This window comes from Canis lupus, chromosome 31 (genome assembly GCF_003254725.2).
Source record: "Canis lupus dingo isolate Sandy chromosome 31, ASM325472v2, whole genome shotgun sequence".
NCBI lineage: Eukaryota > Metazoa > Chordata > Mammalia > Carnivora > Canidae > Canis > Canis lupus.
In genome coordinates, this window is record NC_064273.1 from 31,374,223 (window position 1) to 31,393,329 (window position 19,107).

At 46.6% G+C, this 19,107-nt stretch overlaps 1 long non-coding RNA gene across 1 annotated transcript; it reads right to left on the minus strand.

Annotated features, from left to right (window-relative positions):
* Positions 1–5,513: 5,513 nt before the first annotated feature.
* On the minus strand, positions 5,514–12,843 carry LOC118353012 (uncharacterized). Its single transcript, XR_004811100.2, has 3 exons — positions 12,350–12,843; positions 12,150–12,228; positions 5,514–6,282 (listed from the first exon to the last, which is right to left on the minus strand). It is a non-coding gene; the product is annotated as an uncharacterized LOC118353012 (long non-coding RNA).
* Positions 12,844–19,107: the final 6,264 nt, after the last annotated feature.

A 19,107-nucleotide genomic window follows, 5' to 3' on the forward strand; every position in this document is an offset into this window, starting at 1 on the left:
CATATAAAACACCACCTTGCCTTTCTGGTGAGATGAGCTCATCGACCCAGAGAATAAGCCTCTCTGGAATTCCTTAATGGAGAATGCAGTGACGTTTGTGCGGTGGCTCTCTTGGAGAACCCTGCACAGTCCAGAAATGCAGTGCAGTTTATCTTTCCTTTGGAAACTAATCTTTCTATTAATCTACGTGAAGCCAAAGTCTGTGTATCCTAAAATCATTATCGCATTTCCACATACTCAATGATGGAAAAATAATCAAATGATCTCCTCTCACCAAAGTGAGGTAAGAATAGGAGTATGTTTTGCTGACATGCTCTAGAGTCTACATAAATAGATCCATCTAGATTCCAGCCAATCTGAGTCACTTAATTAAAAAGCTGGTGAATTAATCATTGACCACCCAATCTACTCATTAAGAAGTATAAAAGTTTCTCATCCTTTCCTTCCTTCCATCTTTCTTTCCTTTGTTTACCTCCTTGATCATCCTACTCCCAACAAACCTGCCTGCTCTAATTATTTTAACCTTCCACAGTCATCGGCAGACTCAAACTTCAAGATAGAATCGAGCAGAGATATAATTTACAGACCATAAGTGCAACTCACCGTGCTGGTGTGTCTCCCACCTTGTTTGGCTCTGTATCTGAATTCTCTTCCGGACTCCTCCTGAACATCTTTCTCAGCTTCTTGCTCAGGTGCCCCCTGGCTCCTGACTTTTGCCTGCCAGGTCCTGTGTGCTCTCTCCGTAGCTACCCCCAGCTTTACCTCACCACCAATCAGGTCCCCTCAGCCTCGGGTTGGATCTTGCTCACCCTTCCTGCGCCACTGGACTCTCAGCTGATACCCCACCCACTCCTACACGAGATGTCTCTCAGACCCCCTGACAGTCCAGGTGTGTGGCACACCTAGTTTCAGCTACCAACCTTGCCCTTTCAAGACCTGCCATCCTAACCTGTCCACTCTAAAAAGGGGCCAGTGTCTCTCTCAGGCTCTGCTTAAAGAGTCACTATTCTCTTAACAAAAGACCAATCAAATACTAAGATGGTTTCACTGACGTCTCTCCCAGCTCAAATAACCTGTTCTCTTAGGCGTCATTGTTGCTGGTCACTGCTGATGCCTCTTGGTGTTCAAATTCAGAAGAAAGCACAGATTGAGTGGCATTAGGAAACAGGAAGACATTTAAAGGAAAAAGGCTGGCAGTGAGGCCTTAGAAGAGGGAAGAAAACAGGGAAGAGGTGGCCAGTGGGTGAAATCCACCCATGTAGTGAGGAGAAATACATGTAGGAAGTGGCTTCTTAAGGAAAGGTGAAGTCTGAGGAAAGACAAGAATATTTAAAAAAAAAATGAAAAATTTAAGAGTAGGATTAAAACTGTATTGTTGTCTGGGAAAGGTGGAGGTGTTTTGTGCCCAGGAAGCTTTCCCAAGCACATTTTCCCACATAAGCCTCATCCTAATGACCAAAACTAGGCAGGCATTATGGTCCTGGCTATTCAGCTCAAGTCCGGGGTTAAGAATGGTTAAGTATTTGCCCATTAGGAGTCCCCATGTTGTTCTAGAGCTTGACCTAAAACTCGATGTGCTCATCCTTGTTCATTGTTCATTCCTATCTTGGAGAGTGTGTCCCCCAGTTCAAGTCCAATCAACAATTTAATGCATACTGACTTAATCTAGTGTGAAAGACTTGTTTTGGGCAGAAGGGTGAGTCAGTATGGTGGACCCAGAAGCCATTTAGGAGGTAAGCAGGCTTGGGTTTGAGTTCCAGGTCTGCTACTCATTAACTGTATGCCCTTGCATGATGCCGCTGAGTTTCTGTTTTGATCTTTAAAATGAAGTTGGAAATGCTCGCAGGATTAAGTAAAAGAATGAGTGTAAAGTGACTAGCACAGTGCCTTCACTCCAATTATAAATGGTGCCAAATTCTCCCCACTTCCTGCATCTATGCCTCTGATATGTGGCTTCCAATACCACTAAGCAATTCTCTGATTCTCAATGGACACTGACTGGTGTCCTAGAATTTAACTAAATTCTGACAATAAGTGGGATAACATCAAATCCCAAAGGTTAAGGGCTCAGTCCCATAGGACTATCCCCACCTCCCTCAGACACCAATCTCAAGTCCACATTATTACCTGTGTTCTGACTGATTGCCTATCAAAGTTTCCTACAACTTCCTCCTTGGGTTTGATTACTTTACTAGAGCAGCTTACCAAAGGCAGGGAAGCATTTGCTTATGTTTATTAGTTTATTATGAAGATAGAAAGGATTCAGATGAAGAGCCAGATGAAAAGATACATAGGGAGAGGTCTGAAAGGGTCCTGAGAGCAGGAGCTTCCGTCCCCACAGAAGCACCACATAGCATGTGGATGTGTTCACCAGCCTGGAAGCAAATCCAAACCATTCAAGAGTTTTTTTGGGGCTCAATCTGCACCCAACCTCTTCTCCTTCTTAGAGGTCAGTCGGTAGAGCTGAAGGTTCCAACTCTGTAATTACACAGTCTTTCTGGTGACCAGCCCCATCCTGGGGCTATCTAGGAGCTTCGCCCTAAGTCACCTCCTTAGCATAAACTCCAAAGGGCTCCTAATGAATGACAAAAGGCACTTCTACCACTCAGGAAATTTCAAGGGTTTGGGGAGCTCTGTGCCAGGAACTGGAAACAAAAACCAAACATATCTCTTATTATATATACCAACAGCTCCCTTGCAATGTGACATGGCAAATTTTTCCCATCAGAGGTAGAATTTATTTCTCCAGCTTTTTAGCTGGCCTTGGCCATGTGACTTGCTTTGGCCAAGGGGACATTAGAAAATGTACCAGACAGCAGGGATCAGAAGGGTGGGTGTTCTGGGACTCTCCTTGTACTGCTGCTGAAAATCCAAAACAAATGCAGCCTGGGCATGAGGGGGATGAGAGACCATGTGGAGAGAAGCCCCAGCCATCCCAGCCTTCCACCTGAGGTCCCAAATGCAGGAGAGATGCCATCCTGAACTAAGCCTCAACTGAGCATGCTCAGATGAAAAGAACTGCTTGCCCAACCCACAGAATCATGCATAATAAATATTTATTTTAAGTCAGTAAACTTTGGGTGTAGTTTGTTACATAGCAAAAGCTAACTGGTATAGCAACTTATACCTGGTAATAATAACCAACATTTATTTAGCATTTAGTTACACCAGGTACTCTGCTGGGCATATCCCTGCCCATCGTGCTGGATCTCCCTGATGCCCAGGACAGAGTCTTCAACACCAGAGAAATCTAGTAGGTATCATTGTAAAAATTGTTTTAAATTTATTTTTCTTGTGCCTGAATTCAGAAAGCTTCAAAGGAAACTAAAACACAATCAAGGTGCATAAGTTAAAACTAGGTGTAAAAGAAGAAGGTGCAAGTATGGGAGACATACAAGCATAAGACAAAAAACAAACACAAACATAAATATCTATACAGTGGTTGTGGGTAGGTATATCAGTCCACTAGAGTTTTATAACAAAGTACCACAGACTGGGTGGTATAAACAATGGAAATTTATGTTCTCACAGTTCTGAAGACCAAAAATTTCAAGATCAAAGTGTCCCCAAGGTTGGTTCCCTCTATGCCCTCCTGACTTTCTTGCCTGGTTCCCTATGAGTGGCCTAAACCTACATTTTGCAGAGTGTGTTCACAAGTACATCCATCCCAAAGAATGCCCTGCAAAAAGGGATCCCATGGGGGCAGAGTTTATGAAACATCGTGTACTCTATCCTGCCCATTAAATATTCTAAGAAGTCCTTCAGTAAAACAGGTCCTGCATAATCCTGCTTAACCCAGCCTTTCCTAAACCCATTTCAACACAGAGCATTTTTATTGGGTGCTAGCACATTTGCAAATGCTCCTCCTATGATGGTTAATTTTATGTGTCAATTTGGCTGGGCCACAGTGCCCAGATATTTGGTCAAATGTATCCTGGATACTTCTGTGAGGATAGTTTTGGGTGAGATTTACATTTAAATTGTTGGACTTTGAAGGTAAAGCAGATTAGCCTCCATAACGTGGGTGGCCCTCACCCAGTTGAAGGCCTGGAGAGAACAAAAACACCAACCTCTCCCAAGCAAGATGGCCTTCAGACTTCATGTGCAACATCAGCAGTCCCTAAGCCTCCAGGCTGCTGGTCTACAGATTTTAGACTTACCAGACTCCATAATCATGTAAGCCAATTCCTTAGATTATCTATCTGTCTACCTATCTTTCTATCTATCTATTTATCATCTATCTATGCACTAGTCAAGATTCTCCAGAGAAATAGAACCAATAGGATATAGAAGAATATATAGAAGATTTATTATAGGAATTGACTCATGAGATTATGGAAACTGAGAAATCCTAAAATCTGTCATCTATAAGCTGGAGATCCAGGAAAGCCAGTGGTGTGGTTCCAGCCTAAGCTGGAAAATCTGAGAAGCAGAGGAACTGATGGTGTAAGTATGATTATGTCTCCAAAGACCTGAGAACCAGGAGTGCCACTGTCCAAGGGCAGGAGAAGATGGGCAGCCCAGCTCCAACAGAAAGCAAATTTTGCCCTTCCTCTGCTTTTTTTGTTCCATTTGGGCACTCAACAGATTCGGTGGTGCCCCCCTGCACTGATGAGAGTGATCTTTACTCAGTCTTTACTCTGTCTACCAATTCAAATTTTAATCTCTTCACAGAAACCCCTAGAATAATGTTTTACCAGCTCAATGCTTTACTGAGCATCCCTTAGCCCAGTCAAGTTGACACATAAAATTAACCATCACAATATATAAATACACGTCCTGTTGGTTCTGTTTCTCTGAGAACTCCCTACCAGAATCCACAGAGCATAATGGAAACATCAGTGCAATGTCTGCAGTCTCAGCCCTTTGGATGATCCTGTATTTGATGCAGTGCTCGTCTCCAAGTGCCCCACCAGGCAGGCTGCCATGGAGCAGAAAGACCTGCAGACCAAGTCAAGATGCTCGAATCACATGATTTATTAAATCAACTCAAAACACACAGCCAGAAACAAGGGGAGAGATCTGGGTTTGGCTGACTCATTTAGGATAGGTGCCTATGGAGTAGAAGAACCACACACCTGAATCCTGAGCTATGCCATGTTTACGTATCCTGTCCACCTGCTATGCCAACCTTCCCCACTAATGGTGAGGCCACTGGGATCAGTCTAATGAAAAAGTCCTCAAAAAGGACACTATACCAACATCATTCCTACTTCATATATTTGTTGTTTTAAATTAATGCCCTTGATTAGAGATGCAGGAAAAGCAAATGGTTTTTCTTTCACGAAGGTTTGAATCTGCTTTGTTTTCAATCCATTCCAGAAGTTGTGAAAATGAAAATGCACATCGTCTTTGAGCAGATTGAAGACATTTTATTTTTTTTAAAGATTTTATTTATTTATTCATGAGAGACACAGAGAGAGAGGGAGAGACACAGGCTGAGGGAGAAGCAGGGTCCATGCAGGGAGCCCGATATGAGACTCGATCCTGGGACTCCAGGATCACACCCCAGGCCAAAGGCAGGCGCTAAACCGCTGAGCCACCCAGGCATCCCAGATTGAAGACATTTTAGAAGGTGGTGCATTTTGATCGAATGATGGATTGTACAGGGCCAAGGAGAGGAGGGTATAGCAGAGCACGCACCAGTGCCTCTGAGCTCCACCAAGGACTCATGACGAGCAGGTGGGGCAGATGCAAAGGTGTGATAGGAAAGAGAAGGAGGCACTGCAATAAATTTAAAGAGAGAGACAGATGCATATGTAAGTTATAAATCTTGGAAAAGAGAAATAAAAGATTAGGAGTGAGAAATGGGAAGGCCGAGAGGTGTTATCTGAATGAACATGTCGAACGAAGGGGAACATTTCACAACAGGATTAGGTAGAAAAATGCGACTTTCCCCCTTTAACCAAAAGAGGCCAGAACCTGCCAAGGAAATCTATTCAGCTGAGAATGGTAATATTTTAGCAATAGAATCGGACACTCTGTGGAGGGGAATTGATAAATGGCTCCTATCTCAGTGGTCAGGAGGTAGGAGGGAAAACAGATGCCAAGGGTAGGCACTGACTCCCCAGAGAAGAAAGGAGAGAGCTGAGCTGAGAGTCAGGCCAGCACTGAGGGCTGAGAAGGCAAATGTCCAAGGTCAAATTCAGTCTGCTAATCTCTTCCTTGTGTCCACACGAGGTCTGGCTTCCGTGAAGCAACTCATCAGCCCACCAGCGTGTCCCACTGTTGACCCAATAGACACTGCTTTGCCTCAGACCAGGAACTTGACACAGCTTCTACCTACAACAAACCAGTTGCAGGGAAAGGGTCTTAAATCTCTAGAAATGGAAGCTTCTCTTTCCAGAACATTCCATCACCTGGAAAATTAAACTTGGTAATGACATAGCAAGACCTGCAGCTCAGGTCTCCGACCCCCAGCAATCCTTAATGTCAAGGATGACAGGAGAGTACCTGGCCAAGGCCTTGAATGAACAGTCAGATACCCAGCAGCATCTGGAAGGATACAAGGGCATCCTGTGACAACTGTCCAGTGATCTCCAAACCTGCTTGGTCCACATGGGACCACCCTCCACAGCCCCTTCCCAGCCCTTCTGTGCTGTGGAGGAGCTAATGGAATCTCAGCAAAGTTTCCCTCCTGCAAAGCCTGGGAGGAGAGTGCGAGATGCTGGGCTGGAGGGAGGGGGAGAGCCCTTCTGATCACACGTGGAACTCAGGGAAAGCCACCCCAAAGGTCCTGAATAACCTGTGAGGCATGCCTGGGAACTCATCACAGCAACCCAGGTGCAACCTAGCTGTTTCTGCAGACAAATTGTGGTTGACAGACTGGAAAGGCTGCAAGCTTCACTAGACATTAGGCCATAGGACAACCCACCCCATGCCACCACTCCGTATCCAACAACACCCCTGGGTTTTACGTTCCTTCATCTTCATGCCACCACAGAGACTGTACCATCCCTTGCCTGGAGGGGCCAACTAGGTGGCCACATGCTGGACCTTGCCTCTCAGAAGGCTCAAGCTGAGAATCCTTGCTTGCCTCTTCTGGTTCCTGCTGTTTGCCAGCAATCCTTGGCATTGCTTGGCATTGATGACAGTGTTCCGGTCTCTGCCTTCATACTCACGTGGCATTCTCCCTGTGTCTGTGTCTGTGTGTCTCTGTGTTCCTTCTCTCATAATACACCTGTCATATTGGATTTAAGACCCACCCTAATCCAGGTTGATATATTTTTTTTCTATTTTAAGTAGACTCCAACATGGTGCTTGAACTTATGACACTGAGATCAAGACCTGAGCTGAGATAAAAAATCAGATGGTCAACCAACTGAGCCAGCCAGGAGCCCCAAAGATGATCTTCTCTTAACTTGATCACATGTACAAGGACCCTATTTCTAAATCAGGCCACATTCCAAGGTTACAGGTAGTCATGAATTTTGCGGAGATATTACTCAACTCCGTACAATAACTTTTGGATAAAGAATTTTTGACTTTGTAGATATAGCCAACTTTACTGTATCCCCTTTTCCTCCCCACAGCACTCTGAAATGACCATGGGTCTCCTTTTTCCATTCTATAAATCTGGCCTAATACAAGCAGGGCTCAGCTTTCAAATAAAGGAATTTTCCAGAGCCACTACGGGCAAGGGCATGTGCTAGCAGTATCTGTTGGCCAGGCCAGGCCCCTCAGGATGAGGGAGTGCATTAACACAAATCCTGGCTCCCGGAGAGGGGAACATTAACACAACACTGGCTCCCTCTGTCCATCACTTCCTCCTTCTTGATTGGTACATTGGAAAGAAGAAGCCAGACATGAGCAGTGAGAGGCCCCAGCTTCTTAGTTTACTATTAGGAGTGAGCTGTACCTCCAGGAGGGCTCTCTGGGGAGGTGGGGAGGCATGCCCACATCCACCACATACACTCGCCTAAATTTAATCTTCAGAATTAGGGAGTTTATTTGCCTACAGATATAAGCCACATCTTTCAACATAGACTTTATCAGTTATAAAGGTGATCTTTATATCAGTTATAAAGGAGGCCCCTGATGAGGGACGCCTCCCTCCCTCATTTCAGTTCTGAATTGATTCAGGGGAGGGGAGGGAAGAGGGTGCCATGTATCGGGCGCCCCAGACAGAGCCCTGCAGGGCCCACCCTTCGCACCCATTAGGTTCTCAGCACTTGACACACCATCCATTCACGTCAGCCTCATTCCCTATGTGCCAAAAAATATATATCTGAGGCTGAAAAGGAGAGTGCCCAACCCAAGGCAAGTTTGAACTTTCCATAAAAGGCCAAAGAGTGAATTGATTTCTCTCCCTTATTGTTTCCCCTACAATAGCTGGTATGCATTCCAAATAAGGCCATAAAGGAGCCAGGCCAAGTTGTGGAAGCGAATTTAAGTGAAAATCTTCCAAACACCAAGAATCTCAAAGGAGAGGAAGTAGCTGGCCACCCCCTCGGCCCCAGTTCATCGTCACAGAGCCTGTTTCTATAGAACAGGCTTCCAGGATTATCTATTTGCAGAAATGTACAAACACAGCCAGCATACTCGGTGCCTGTGGAAAGACCTGAATCGATACAAGTACAGAAGAATGGAGAAAAGAGAAAAGGAAAGATTTTATCAAGCCTATTTACTTTAAAGCTACCTAAAAGACCTGCACAAACACACCTGCTTCTTCAGCACTGGAGAGAACAAAGCAAACATGTCTCTTTTAAAAGAAACGTGCAGAGAGAGAGACAGGGGAGCCACAAAGCCAGTGCCCCCAGGAGGCGCTAGCATATCAGGCCAGGGAAGCTTTAAACCCAGATCAACCTTCAGATCAAAGTCTTCAAAAATGAACCTAGGATCACTGTTGTCAGTGGTGGTTCAGAATTAACCCTATGTCAGGCTGGGGATGGTGTCAGGCTGGGGAGTGTAGAACAACTGGATCTCCAGGGGGGAAATAACCCTGATTTGTAGTGTCTGCCCATCTCTGCGGTGTAAATATTCCCACAGTAGTTGATGTCAAGCTACAATGTGACTCACGAAAGGGGAGCTGGGAAGATGTAAAGTTGCTTGCTGCTGGTTTATACTGTTTCCACTCAACTACTACTGAGCATAGGTAATGGGGTAGGTCAGGGGCACCCCTCCCTGTGCAGTAGAAAAGCCGAGTATAATTTTTGACTCCTAAAAACCTAACTATGGAAAGCCTACTGTTGACCGAAGCCTCACTGATGACATCAACAGCCAACTAACCCATATTTTGTGTTACCTGTATTATATACTGTATTCTTACAATAACACTTAACTTTTTCTTGCCTTTTTTTTTCTTTTTTGGTATTTCTAGGCCATGTGGTTTGTCTGCAACTTTTTTTTTAAATTGTCACAAATCTCCAAAAAAGTTTCCAATATATTTATTGAAAAAAAACCGTGTATAAGTAGACCCACACAGTTCAAACCCATGTTGTTCACGGGCCAGCTATAGAATGTCCTGAAACAATGAGGAAGTGATGGGTTTGAAGATTCATCACGTTTGTTTTAAATATAATTTATTTAATTGTAAGTTGATATATTTTGATTTTTAATAATGACTGTGCAACAGTGAAGCTCACAAAATTTCCAAAAGTTTAAAGACTGGTTCGAGTTAGAAATAAGCCACTCCAGGGATGCCTGGGTGGCTGAGCTGTTGGGTGCCTGTCTTTGGCTCAGGTTGTGATCCTGGGATCCAGGATCGAATCCCACATCAGATTCCCTGTGAGGAGCCTACTTCTCCCTCTGCCTATGTCTCTGCCTCTCTCTGTCTGTGTCTCTCATGAATAAATAAATCTTTAAAAATGAAAGAAAGGAAGAAAAAATAAAGAAAGAGAGAGAGAAAGAAAGAAAGAAAAGAAAGAAAGAAAGAAAGAAAGAAGAAGAAGAAGAAGAAGGAAAGAAAGAAAGAAAGAAAAAGAAAGAAAGAAAGAAAGAAAGAAAGAAAGAAAGAAAGAAAGAAAGAAAGAAAGAAAGAAAGAAAGAAAGAAAGAAAGAAAGAAAAGAAGATAAATAAGCCATTCCAGCACATCACTGCCTGGGAGGCTTTTTAAAAATACCAAAGATTCGTCTGTCTCCCCGAATGCCACAATTGCCGGAGGCCCCCAGGGTGAGGACAGCACATGTGTATCTTAAAAAGCTCAGTAGGGTGGTTCTAATGGATATCCTCAGGTGAGACACTGATGGGGAAACTGAGGGTCAGATGTTTAAATGTCCTGCCCATTGGTTATAATTTGGCCAAGCTGGGAGATGACAGCTTCTGTTTCTTTCCCTACTCTTTCCACTCTGGTTATGGGCAACTTTAGGTCTACTTTTGAAATATCTAGGTTTGTATTAGGATCCATATAGCAAGACCTTATTCTTTTTTTTTTTTTAGTTTTTATTTATTTATTTGAGAGAACGAAAGCACGAGTGAGGGGGAGAGGCAGAGACAGAGTTGAAGAAGCAGGCTCCTTGCTGAGCAGAGAGCTAGACGTGGGGCTCAAACCCAGGACTCCAAGACCATGACCTGAGCCAAAGGCAGACACTTAACTGACTGAGCCACCCAGGCACCCCAACCTCATTCTTTTTTAGCTATTTCAACAAAAACTGAAGCAAAGTTTACCTTTAGGCCATCTATGAAAAACCAGGGCCTAACAAGGAAATTCAGAGGTAAGTAAGATGAAGAGAAGGCCTCTGTGCTCTCAAGAATCTTTTTTTTTTTTCTCAAGAATCTTTTATTTTTTTTTTTTTTTTTTTTTTAAATTTTTTTTTATTTATTTATGATAGTCACAGAGAGAGAAAGAGAGAGAGGCAGAGACATAGGCAGAGGGAGAAGCAGGCTCCATGCACCGGAAGCCCGATGTGGGATTCGATCCCGGGTCTCCAGGATCGCGCCCTGGGCCAAAGGCAGGCGCTAAACCGCTGCGCCACCCAGGGATCCCTCAAGAATCTTTTAAAACCAGCTTTATATCTCTGTTTATTCCAGTCACCTATATATTAATGACAAATGACTCTTTTCTCCTCATAAACAGAGGGCTGACTGAACTGGCAATCCTTAGAAGTTTCAATTATTAAATGGTTTAAGTTATTCCTTTTACTTAAAAAAAAAGTTTAGGTAGCAAGACAATGCATGATTTTCAATCACTGTGATTTACTCCTATATTTTTTCTAAATTGTCTTTAGTAAGCACAATGTAAAGTTGGCATATACTTTAAATATTTTATTTATTTATTTATTTATTTATTTATTTATTTATTTATTATTTATTTATTTGAGAGAGAGAGCATGTGATTAAGGTGAGGAGCAGAGGGAAGGAGAAAGGATCTCAAGCAGACTCGGCGCTGAGCACGGAGTCTCATGCAAGACTCCATCTCACGACCCTGAGATCATGACCTGAGCTGAAACCAAGAGTCGGTTGCTAACCAACTGATCCATTCAGGTGCCCCTAGTATATACTTTAAAAATATTTTTATAGTTGGGGAAAGGTTGGTATTATTTTGTAAAAAATCTATTGTATGTCTACACCCAGGCTTTTGGCAAACCCAGCTGGCTTTTCCCTTGAACATTCTAAAGAGACCAACAGAGGCTTTTGCTGCAGCTCCAGCTCCCTTAGGCTTTCCTTTTTGGATTTTTTTTCCTTACTCTTCCCCCCTGGGCATTGGGAGTAATGTCCTCTGAGTTCCTTGTCCCACTCTGAGGCTGTGGGGTTCTCACAGGGACAGAACACAGTCTCCTGAGTGTCCCACTCAATTGCTCACAGCAGCAATCTCAGCCGCCAGCCCTCACGCGGGGAAGCAGTTACCACGCAGCGGGTCCCCAAACACGTTCTCTGCTCCTGTTATTTGAGAGAACATTCCAGAACTAAATGTGAACTCATCCCCCAAATATATGACATCCGAGTTTCACTGAAGGCCGATGCAGTTAAGCCGAGTACAAATAAGAACACACCTAAGCTAAGAATGAGGCCTGCTGATTCCAGCAACTTCCCTGTCCTCTCTGCCTGTGTGACCGGGCATTAGCAGGGGCTTCTCCTCCCCGTCCTGAAGACAGGCCACTGGGGACTCCACTGACTGCCCTCGTGAACCCCACGGATAGGAGACCACCCCATCTGAGAGGAGCCAGCTGTAAACCCAGGAGCCCCAAGTCCTGAAGGGGATAAACCTTACCCCGGGGCATGGCTTCCTGAACAGTGCTCACGTTCACGCTCATTCCACAGCATCTCCAGAGCATGTCCTGGCCTCGTTCCTGCAGAGGAAGGGGTTGGTAAGGAGGTGGTGATAGGGCCCGGAAGCTGAACGTGCAGGGCCGGGCTGGAGGCACTTCCCAAGGGGAGGCCTGCACCCCTCCTCTCAGACCAAGTACACACCTTGGATCCTTTTCTCCTCCAAGGATCTGTACTCCTCGGTGCAAGGACACTTGAAAGCATTTTTCTTCTCACACTCCAGGTAGCTTCTGCAGCCGTTTCTAAGCCCATTCTCCCTAAATCCCAATCCTAAACCAGGCTTCTGACACTCAGTTCTCCTGTGAGGAGGCCACGTCCAGTTGTAGGTTTTCCCACCATGACTCCTTCCACACCTGCCTTTCCCCACCAGCCTCGTCCAACCCCAGGGTGTAGGGGTTCCCACAGCTGGTCATGGGGAGAACTATGTCTGCATCCGCTCCCTTGCCCTTACTGAATGTGTGTTTGGAGAAGTCACATGACCTCTAAGTATCTCAGTGGCCTTAGTGGCCAGCCGGGGATAGCAATGTGCACCCTTGGCTTAGGTGGGCATTCATGGAGCAATTACATATGTAGGACTCAGGAAAAGGCCCAGGCCTCATCAGTGCCAGAAAAGGTCACCAAGTCTCCGTTCCTGCAGCCTCCGTTCTCTCCTCTGAGTCCCCTTGGTCCCTATACTAGCACTGTCGTCATGTCCCCATGATCTCTGTATCATCAGGATGGTTGCCAGATGAAATACTGGGCATCTAGTTGAATTTGAATTTCAAATAGACAACCAATAATTTTTGGTGTGTGTCCCATGCAATATTTTTATTTGCTAAGTCTGTCAACCCTCATTTAATGAGAGTACATGTTTTGTGGATTGGGCACCAAACCTGATTCATTTGTGCTCCCAGCCTGGCCCGGGGCCTGGCACCAGAATTAGGAGCCAGTAGATCTTGGTTCTCAGCAGGGGCGGTACTGCCCCCTAGGGGCTGCTTTGGAGATTGGAGAAGGTGTTTTTGATTGGCTCCCTAGGGTGGAGGGAAGAGGTGACTCCTGGCCTCCAGGCTACAACAGGCAGGGACCTGGCAGGCACAGAACAGTGGCTCTCAACAGAAAATTGTCTTTTGTCCCACGCATTCTTCAGGTACATGAAAACCTACTCCTGCATATCCGAGCCTAGAAACTAACTCCATATGAGTGTAAGGTGAATTTTGCACCGTATTTTCCAGGAATGCAACCACTGGATAAATCAAGGAAAGACTCCATTTTTTGCTTTGTACATAACCAAGAGATCTTCACTGGGACAGAAATCACCGCATCGGTGTTTTGAGAGCATCGCAGCTCAGACGGGTTCTCAAGGCTGCCCATGGTGCAAGGACACGCTTTCTACCCACCCCCACCCCCCACGCTTCAAGGCTCTTTGCTTCTCCCATTTCCCATCCTCTCTCGCTCTATTCCTCTCTTCTCCACCTCCAGCAGAAACCCGTATGTGCACCCTGATGGTTAGGAGGACTCATGTAGTATTGTATCATCAGACTGGGGTGTGGCAGCAGCATAGGATGCTCTTCACGGTGGGGGGACCCACCATGGGCGGTCCATCAGCTTAATTCCCTCCTGGAGCAGAGCTGGGCTAGCACAGAAACCCCTCTTTGCTGAAGAAGCCGCCTCCTCCTGAGCCAGGCAGGGGGTAAAGACCCTTCGAGGCCCCACCGCACCCCAGGTGGCTATGGACAGGACCAGTCCCCTCAGAGTGACACTGAGGTTACTGGCTGGATGAGGAGGAGCTGTTTGGGGATGGTCCGTGGCTGGCCTGGCCTGAGGCTTTGGCATTAAGAGCCCCATCTTCTGAGAACCCCTAGGTAGCCGGGGTTAAAAGCCACACACTTGTAATCATCTTTCTTTCTTTCTTTCTTTCTTTCTTTCTTTCTTTCTTTCTTTCTTTCTTTCTTTCTCTCTCTCTCTCTTTCTTTCTTTCTTTCTTTCTTTCTTTCTTCTTTCTTTTTCTTTCTTTCTTTCTTTCTTTCTTAGAATTTATTTATTTATTTATTTATTTATTTATTCATTCATTCATTCATTCATTCATGAGAGAGACAGAGAGAGGCAGAGACACAGGAGAGACACAGGCAGAGGGAGAAGCAGGCTCCCTGCAGGGATCCCGATCTCAGGACCCGGGGATCATGACCTGAGCCGAAAGCAGACGCTCAACCACTGAGCCACCCAGGTGCCCTATCTGTCGCATTTCTGCTGGAGACAAAACAGGTCTGAGCACAAACGGGAGCACAAATTAATCAAGTTTGGTGTCCAATCCACAAAACATGTACTCTCATTAAATGAGGGTTGACAGACTTAGCAAATAAAAATATTGCACAGGACCTACTTACACCAAAACCTTGATACCAGGTGTCCTTGAGGCAGCCCCGGTGCCCCTCTTCTAACTCCCACTTCCATCCCCGTAATGCCCATCTCCTGCCCCGTCCAGGTAAAGTTCACAGCCACAAGCCAGGGCTGGAGATGCCTCCAGACAGTCCAGCTGGGGAGTCTGCAGAAGGGAAATCACCTCCATATCCCCTGTTCTCAGTGCTCCTCAGGTAATCAATCACACAGCCCAGGAAAATGCCTCATTATCTTGCCTTTACAGGTGATGTCCCTTTTATTGCCTACAACAGGGGTCAGCAAACTTTTTCTGTAAAGAGTCAGATGGCAAATATTTGGGACTTTGCAGGCCATCCGGGGGTCTCTGCTGCAGCTACTTCATACATAAGTGAATGGATATGGCTCTGTTCCAATAAAACTTTATTGATAAAAACATGCAGCGGGCCAGATTGGCCCAGAAGTCAGAGTTTGCCAGCCCCTGGCCTACGAGGTTAAGGAATCTAAAAGGCCAGAAGCTTTCCTATTGGAGTCCCTGAACAAAGCAAGGTGGACTCCCTTTCCATTTTTCCAGCGGGGTCTCCTGGGCTCTTCCTAACTTCTACCCCACAAGGGAGGCAGATGGTGCTTCATCTGCTCCACCGGTCACTACTGCCTCCAAGTCTTGGCTGCTGGCAAGATTGGCGGTTCCTCACTCCCTACAAGTTCCTTAGAGCACCCTGCTACTCATTAAAAACCCAGAACCTCCCGAAGGAATGCACTCTTCTCTGATGTGTCGTTTATAAACTCTCAGGAACTGGCCCTGTTTTGAGAATGTTTTATTACTACCTCTTGCTGAGAGAGTGCCAAGCCTGTAAAGATGAAGAGAGGAGAGATTCTGCTCATTTCACTTTATAGGAAAGAGCAATCTCCAATTTCTCGACTCATGAGCCCTTGTGCCTCCCTCTATTCTGGTGACTCTTCAGTGGCTCAAATAGGACCAGTCCCAATGACTACCCCAGTGACAGGAGAGTCTATCTTGGGGAAGAAAACTGGGTATTTGGGGATCTTGTTACGACAAGGGCAGTTCCAAATGCAAGGGAGCCCTTGGGCTTTATTAATGGATTTTCTGGCTGTTAGACAAAACAGCAGTGTTTCGAAGCCAAAGAAACAGTCTCTTCCTAGATGATAGATTACATTTCTAAGAACAAGAGTTTAGATCTCCCTTCAATGTGTGTGATGAACGAAGGTATGAAGTTAATGTTCTTCCCTCAGAGCAAAGATTCTTTGGAAAAGATTTTAAAACTCCTTTGGGTGGCTGAGAGAATTTTTTTTTTTTTTTTTTTTTTTTTTTTTTTTTTGTCGGTGGGCCAGAGCCTGGGCCTGGCGGCCAGTGCCAAGCCCATGTCCTGGTCCACGGAGAGAGAATTTTTTGAGTTAAAGAGTATATTCAACGTTCACTAAACACATTGGGTTTCCTGAGTAGGTGATAGACCGCCTTGATAGTGAGTATGGAAAGTCAGTAAATGATGCTTTCTGAAGAAACTCTGGAAAGACACATGAGAAGAGAGGGAGTAGGGAGGGAGCAGGAGGAAGGCAAGAGCGTTCACTCCATACTTTCCTATGTCCTTTTGATTACTGATGTATGTGAATGTAGTATCAAGACTAAGAAATAATCTTATTATTTTTTAAAGATTTTATTTATTTATTCATGAGAGACACAGAGAGAGAGGCAGAGACACAGGCAGAGGGAGAAGCAGGCTCCCTGCGGGGGAACCCAATGCTGGACTCGATCCCAGGACCCCAGGATCATGCCCTGAGCCAAAGGCAGATGCTCAACCACTGAGCCACCCAAGTGTCCCAGAAATAATTTTAAAACAGAATAAGTACGATATTCTTTATTGCATCTCCAACCAGCTGGTTATTTGGCTGCAAACTTGATTTTCCTCCTCTGCCCTGGCCAAGGGGAGACTAAGTCATGTTAATACCCACAAGTGTCGCTGGGGGTCAGGGTGGAGGGCAGCATTGCCTGGCAGTTGAGGTGGGTCCTAGCCCTGGTTTTAAGGCCCTACCTGGATTCGTCACAGTTCCTGGAAAGGGTAACATGACATTTTCAAGAACACTGAGTTTACTGGTTTTATTATTTTTTTAATGAGTTTGATAACATATCCAGAGGAGCAGCCAGTAGTTCCAGCAGGGACATGTGTGCATCAAGGGGACCTTAGAGCCATGCATCCTTCCTGAGAGGAGCTTGGAGTGTCCGGGCCTTGGTTTCCTCATCTGGAAAATGAGGAAAGATCACCTGCCTCATGGGGTTGTGAATCCTCTTAATGTAAAGTGACTTAGTAAAGCGACTTAGGTCCTTAGTAAAGCAACTCTTGCTCAGTGAAAGATAGCCAACACCAACAGCCATCCTGGGAGGGAAGACCCCCAGGGAAGAGGCAGGCCATTGTCACCCATCAATGACCCTTGACTCCTGAGTCCCTGGGCTTTCCTGTTACTGTAGCCCACGAGCTGCCCACTCTCTTACCACTTCTTGCTCCCCAGGCCATCACTGCCTGGAGGATAAATCTCCTCCTCCCTCTGATCCCTCCATGACCAGAACCCCACCTCCAGATTCCAGGACCATCTTGGATTGTTTCTCCTGGCGAACCACTCTTGCCTATACGTGCAAGCTTGGATGCAGCTCAGAGTGCCCTCCTGGACCAGGAGCTGGACACAGGATGGGTCAGAGCTGGTCCCTCCCACCCACAGCCTCTCCTGAAAATCTGCACGTTGGGTGGTGGGACTCCAAGATGGAAAATGATCCCCTCACCCTTACTGCTCACCTTCTACCAGCACCACTATGTTCCCCACCTGGATGCAGTTCTAGGCCCTTCCTTCAAGAATGCCTCCTTCTTTGTGAGGAAGGCTCCTGTCCCCTGTCCTCAGGCAGCCTGCAGGGTGCCTTCTTGGGGTGCCAATTCTGACTCCCCAGGTGGGCCACTGTGAAACACTTGCCAACTTGCATTGCTTTTTTCTTAGTGTGCACATCTGTCCCCAACATCATTCCACACTCTGGAAGGGCTGGGACTCTGTTCCAATTAAGTTCATACCCCAGCCTCTAGGACCTTGGCCTATGGACTATAAACAAAACTGTTTTGAGTGAGGTGGCCCATGTGCTCACAGGAGGGCATTACCTAGCCAATCCCTTCCCAGGCAGGAAATCTTCTCTGTGTGGTTGTGACAAAGACAGCTGTGCAAGGTTAGTGATTCCAGCTGGAGCCCACCCTGCTCAGACTGCATCTGGAGAGCGGATGGGGTGAGTGCTGGGGAGCCAACATCCTCCCTGGAATGAAGCATCTCCTGCGGGTAAGCTCCTGAACACAGAGCCAGACGATTAAGGAAGCCACAATCCTGGGTGTCTGTCCTATAGACATGCTTCCAGCCCATCCCTCACATGGCATCCTACAGGAGGGGGCTATAAGAAAACCCAAAAGCTCCTGAGTAGCACCAAGGGCCAGAGAAGCAACCCAGCCTGGTTCCCACTAGCATAGCAGCTTGAAGAGCCCAGGGACCCAGAGGAGGCAGCTTCTAAAAGTATCCCTAGGACTTGACTCCTGATGGGGGAGTTGGCTTCTTGGCTGCATCCCAGACTTCAGAGGCCCCACCCAGGGGGGCCCCAGGTCTGTGTGGGCTCCCAGGCCTGCCCACACCTCCATGCCCAGGGGCCTGCAGAGCCCAGGCCGATCTCCAGATGATTCCGGCAGAAACTCAACCACAGCCAAGTGGTGCTTAGGAAACAGAGGGGCTTTTGACCTAATTATTCCCAATTGGTTGTCTCCATCGATCACATTCTCTTGATAATTGCCCAGCTCCCCACTTCCAGATGGGGGTGCAGTTCTCGCGTGGGATAAATGGGGTGTGACGCTGAGAAACGTGCAGCCCCTTGCTTTCCACACACTGGGCCTTTGTGGAGGGGTGTTTTGTTTACTGCCATTAAAATGAAAGGAACACAACCAGGGAGTGTGTGGGGGCCATGGAGGGGCAGGGGGCTGGCTCCTCAGGGAGAGAGTGGGCTGGTGTAAGCTGATCTTGGGCCTCGCCCCCAGTGGGACCCCCACCATCTGGCCCAGACCCCGCTCTCTCGGTCACTCACTCAGTGTTTGCAAACCCTGATCCTGTGCAGATCCCCTGTCATGATTCCCTCCCTTGAGTGCCCATCAGAACCTCAGTCTCCTTGGCCTGGCACTCAAGGCTCCCCCGCACCGCCCCTGCCCTCGCCCTCCACTTCATCTCCCACCAGTCGCCCCTATTGACAGCCTGCTCCGTCCAAGCTGAGTCACTGCATCCGGAAAGGACACCATGAATTACCACGTTGGCCTGTGTGTCCCACCCACCCTGGGTCCCCCCCTGCCCCATCCCCAGTCTACTCATGCTTTCTCCAGCTCCGTGCAGCTTTTGGGGTTCACTTCAGCTCACACCTCCTCTAGGGATCTTTGCTCAGCCCCCTCCAGCTTTGAGGAAGTCTCCCCTGCAAACTCCCAGCGCCAGCCCTCCAAGCCCTTCATAGGGCTGTAGGTCAGAGGGCG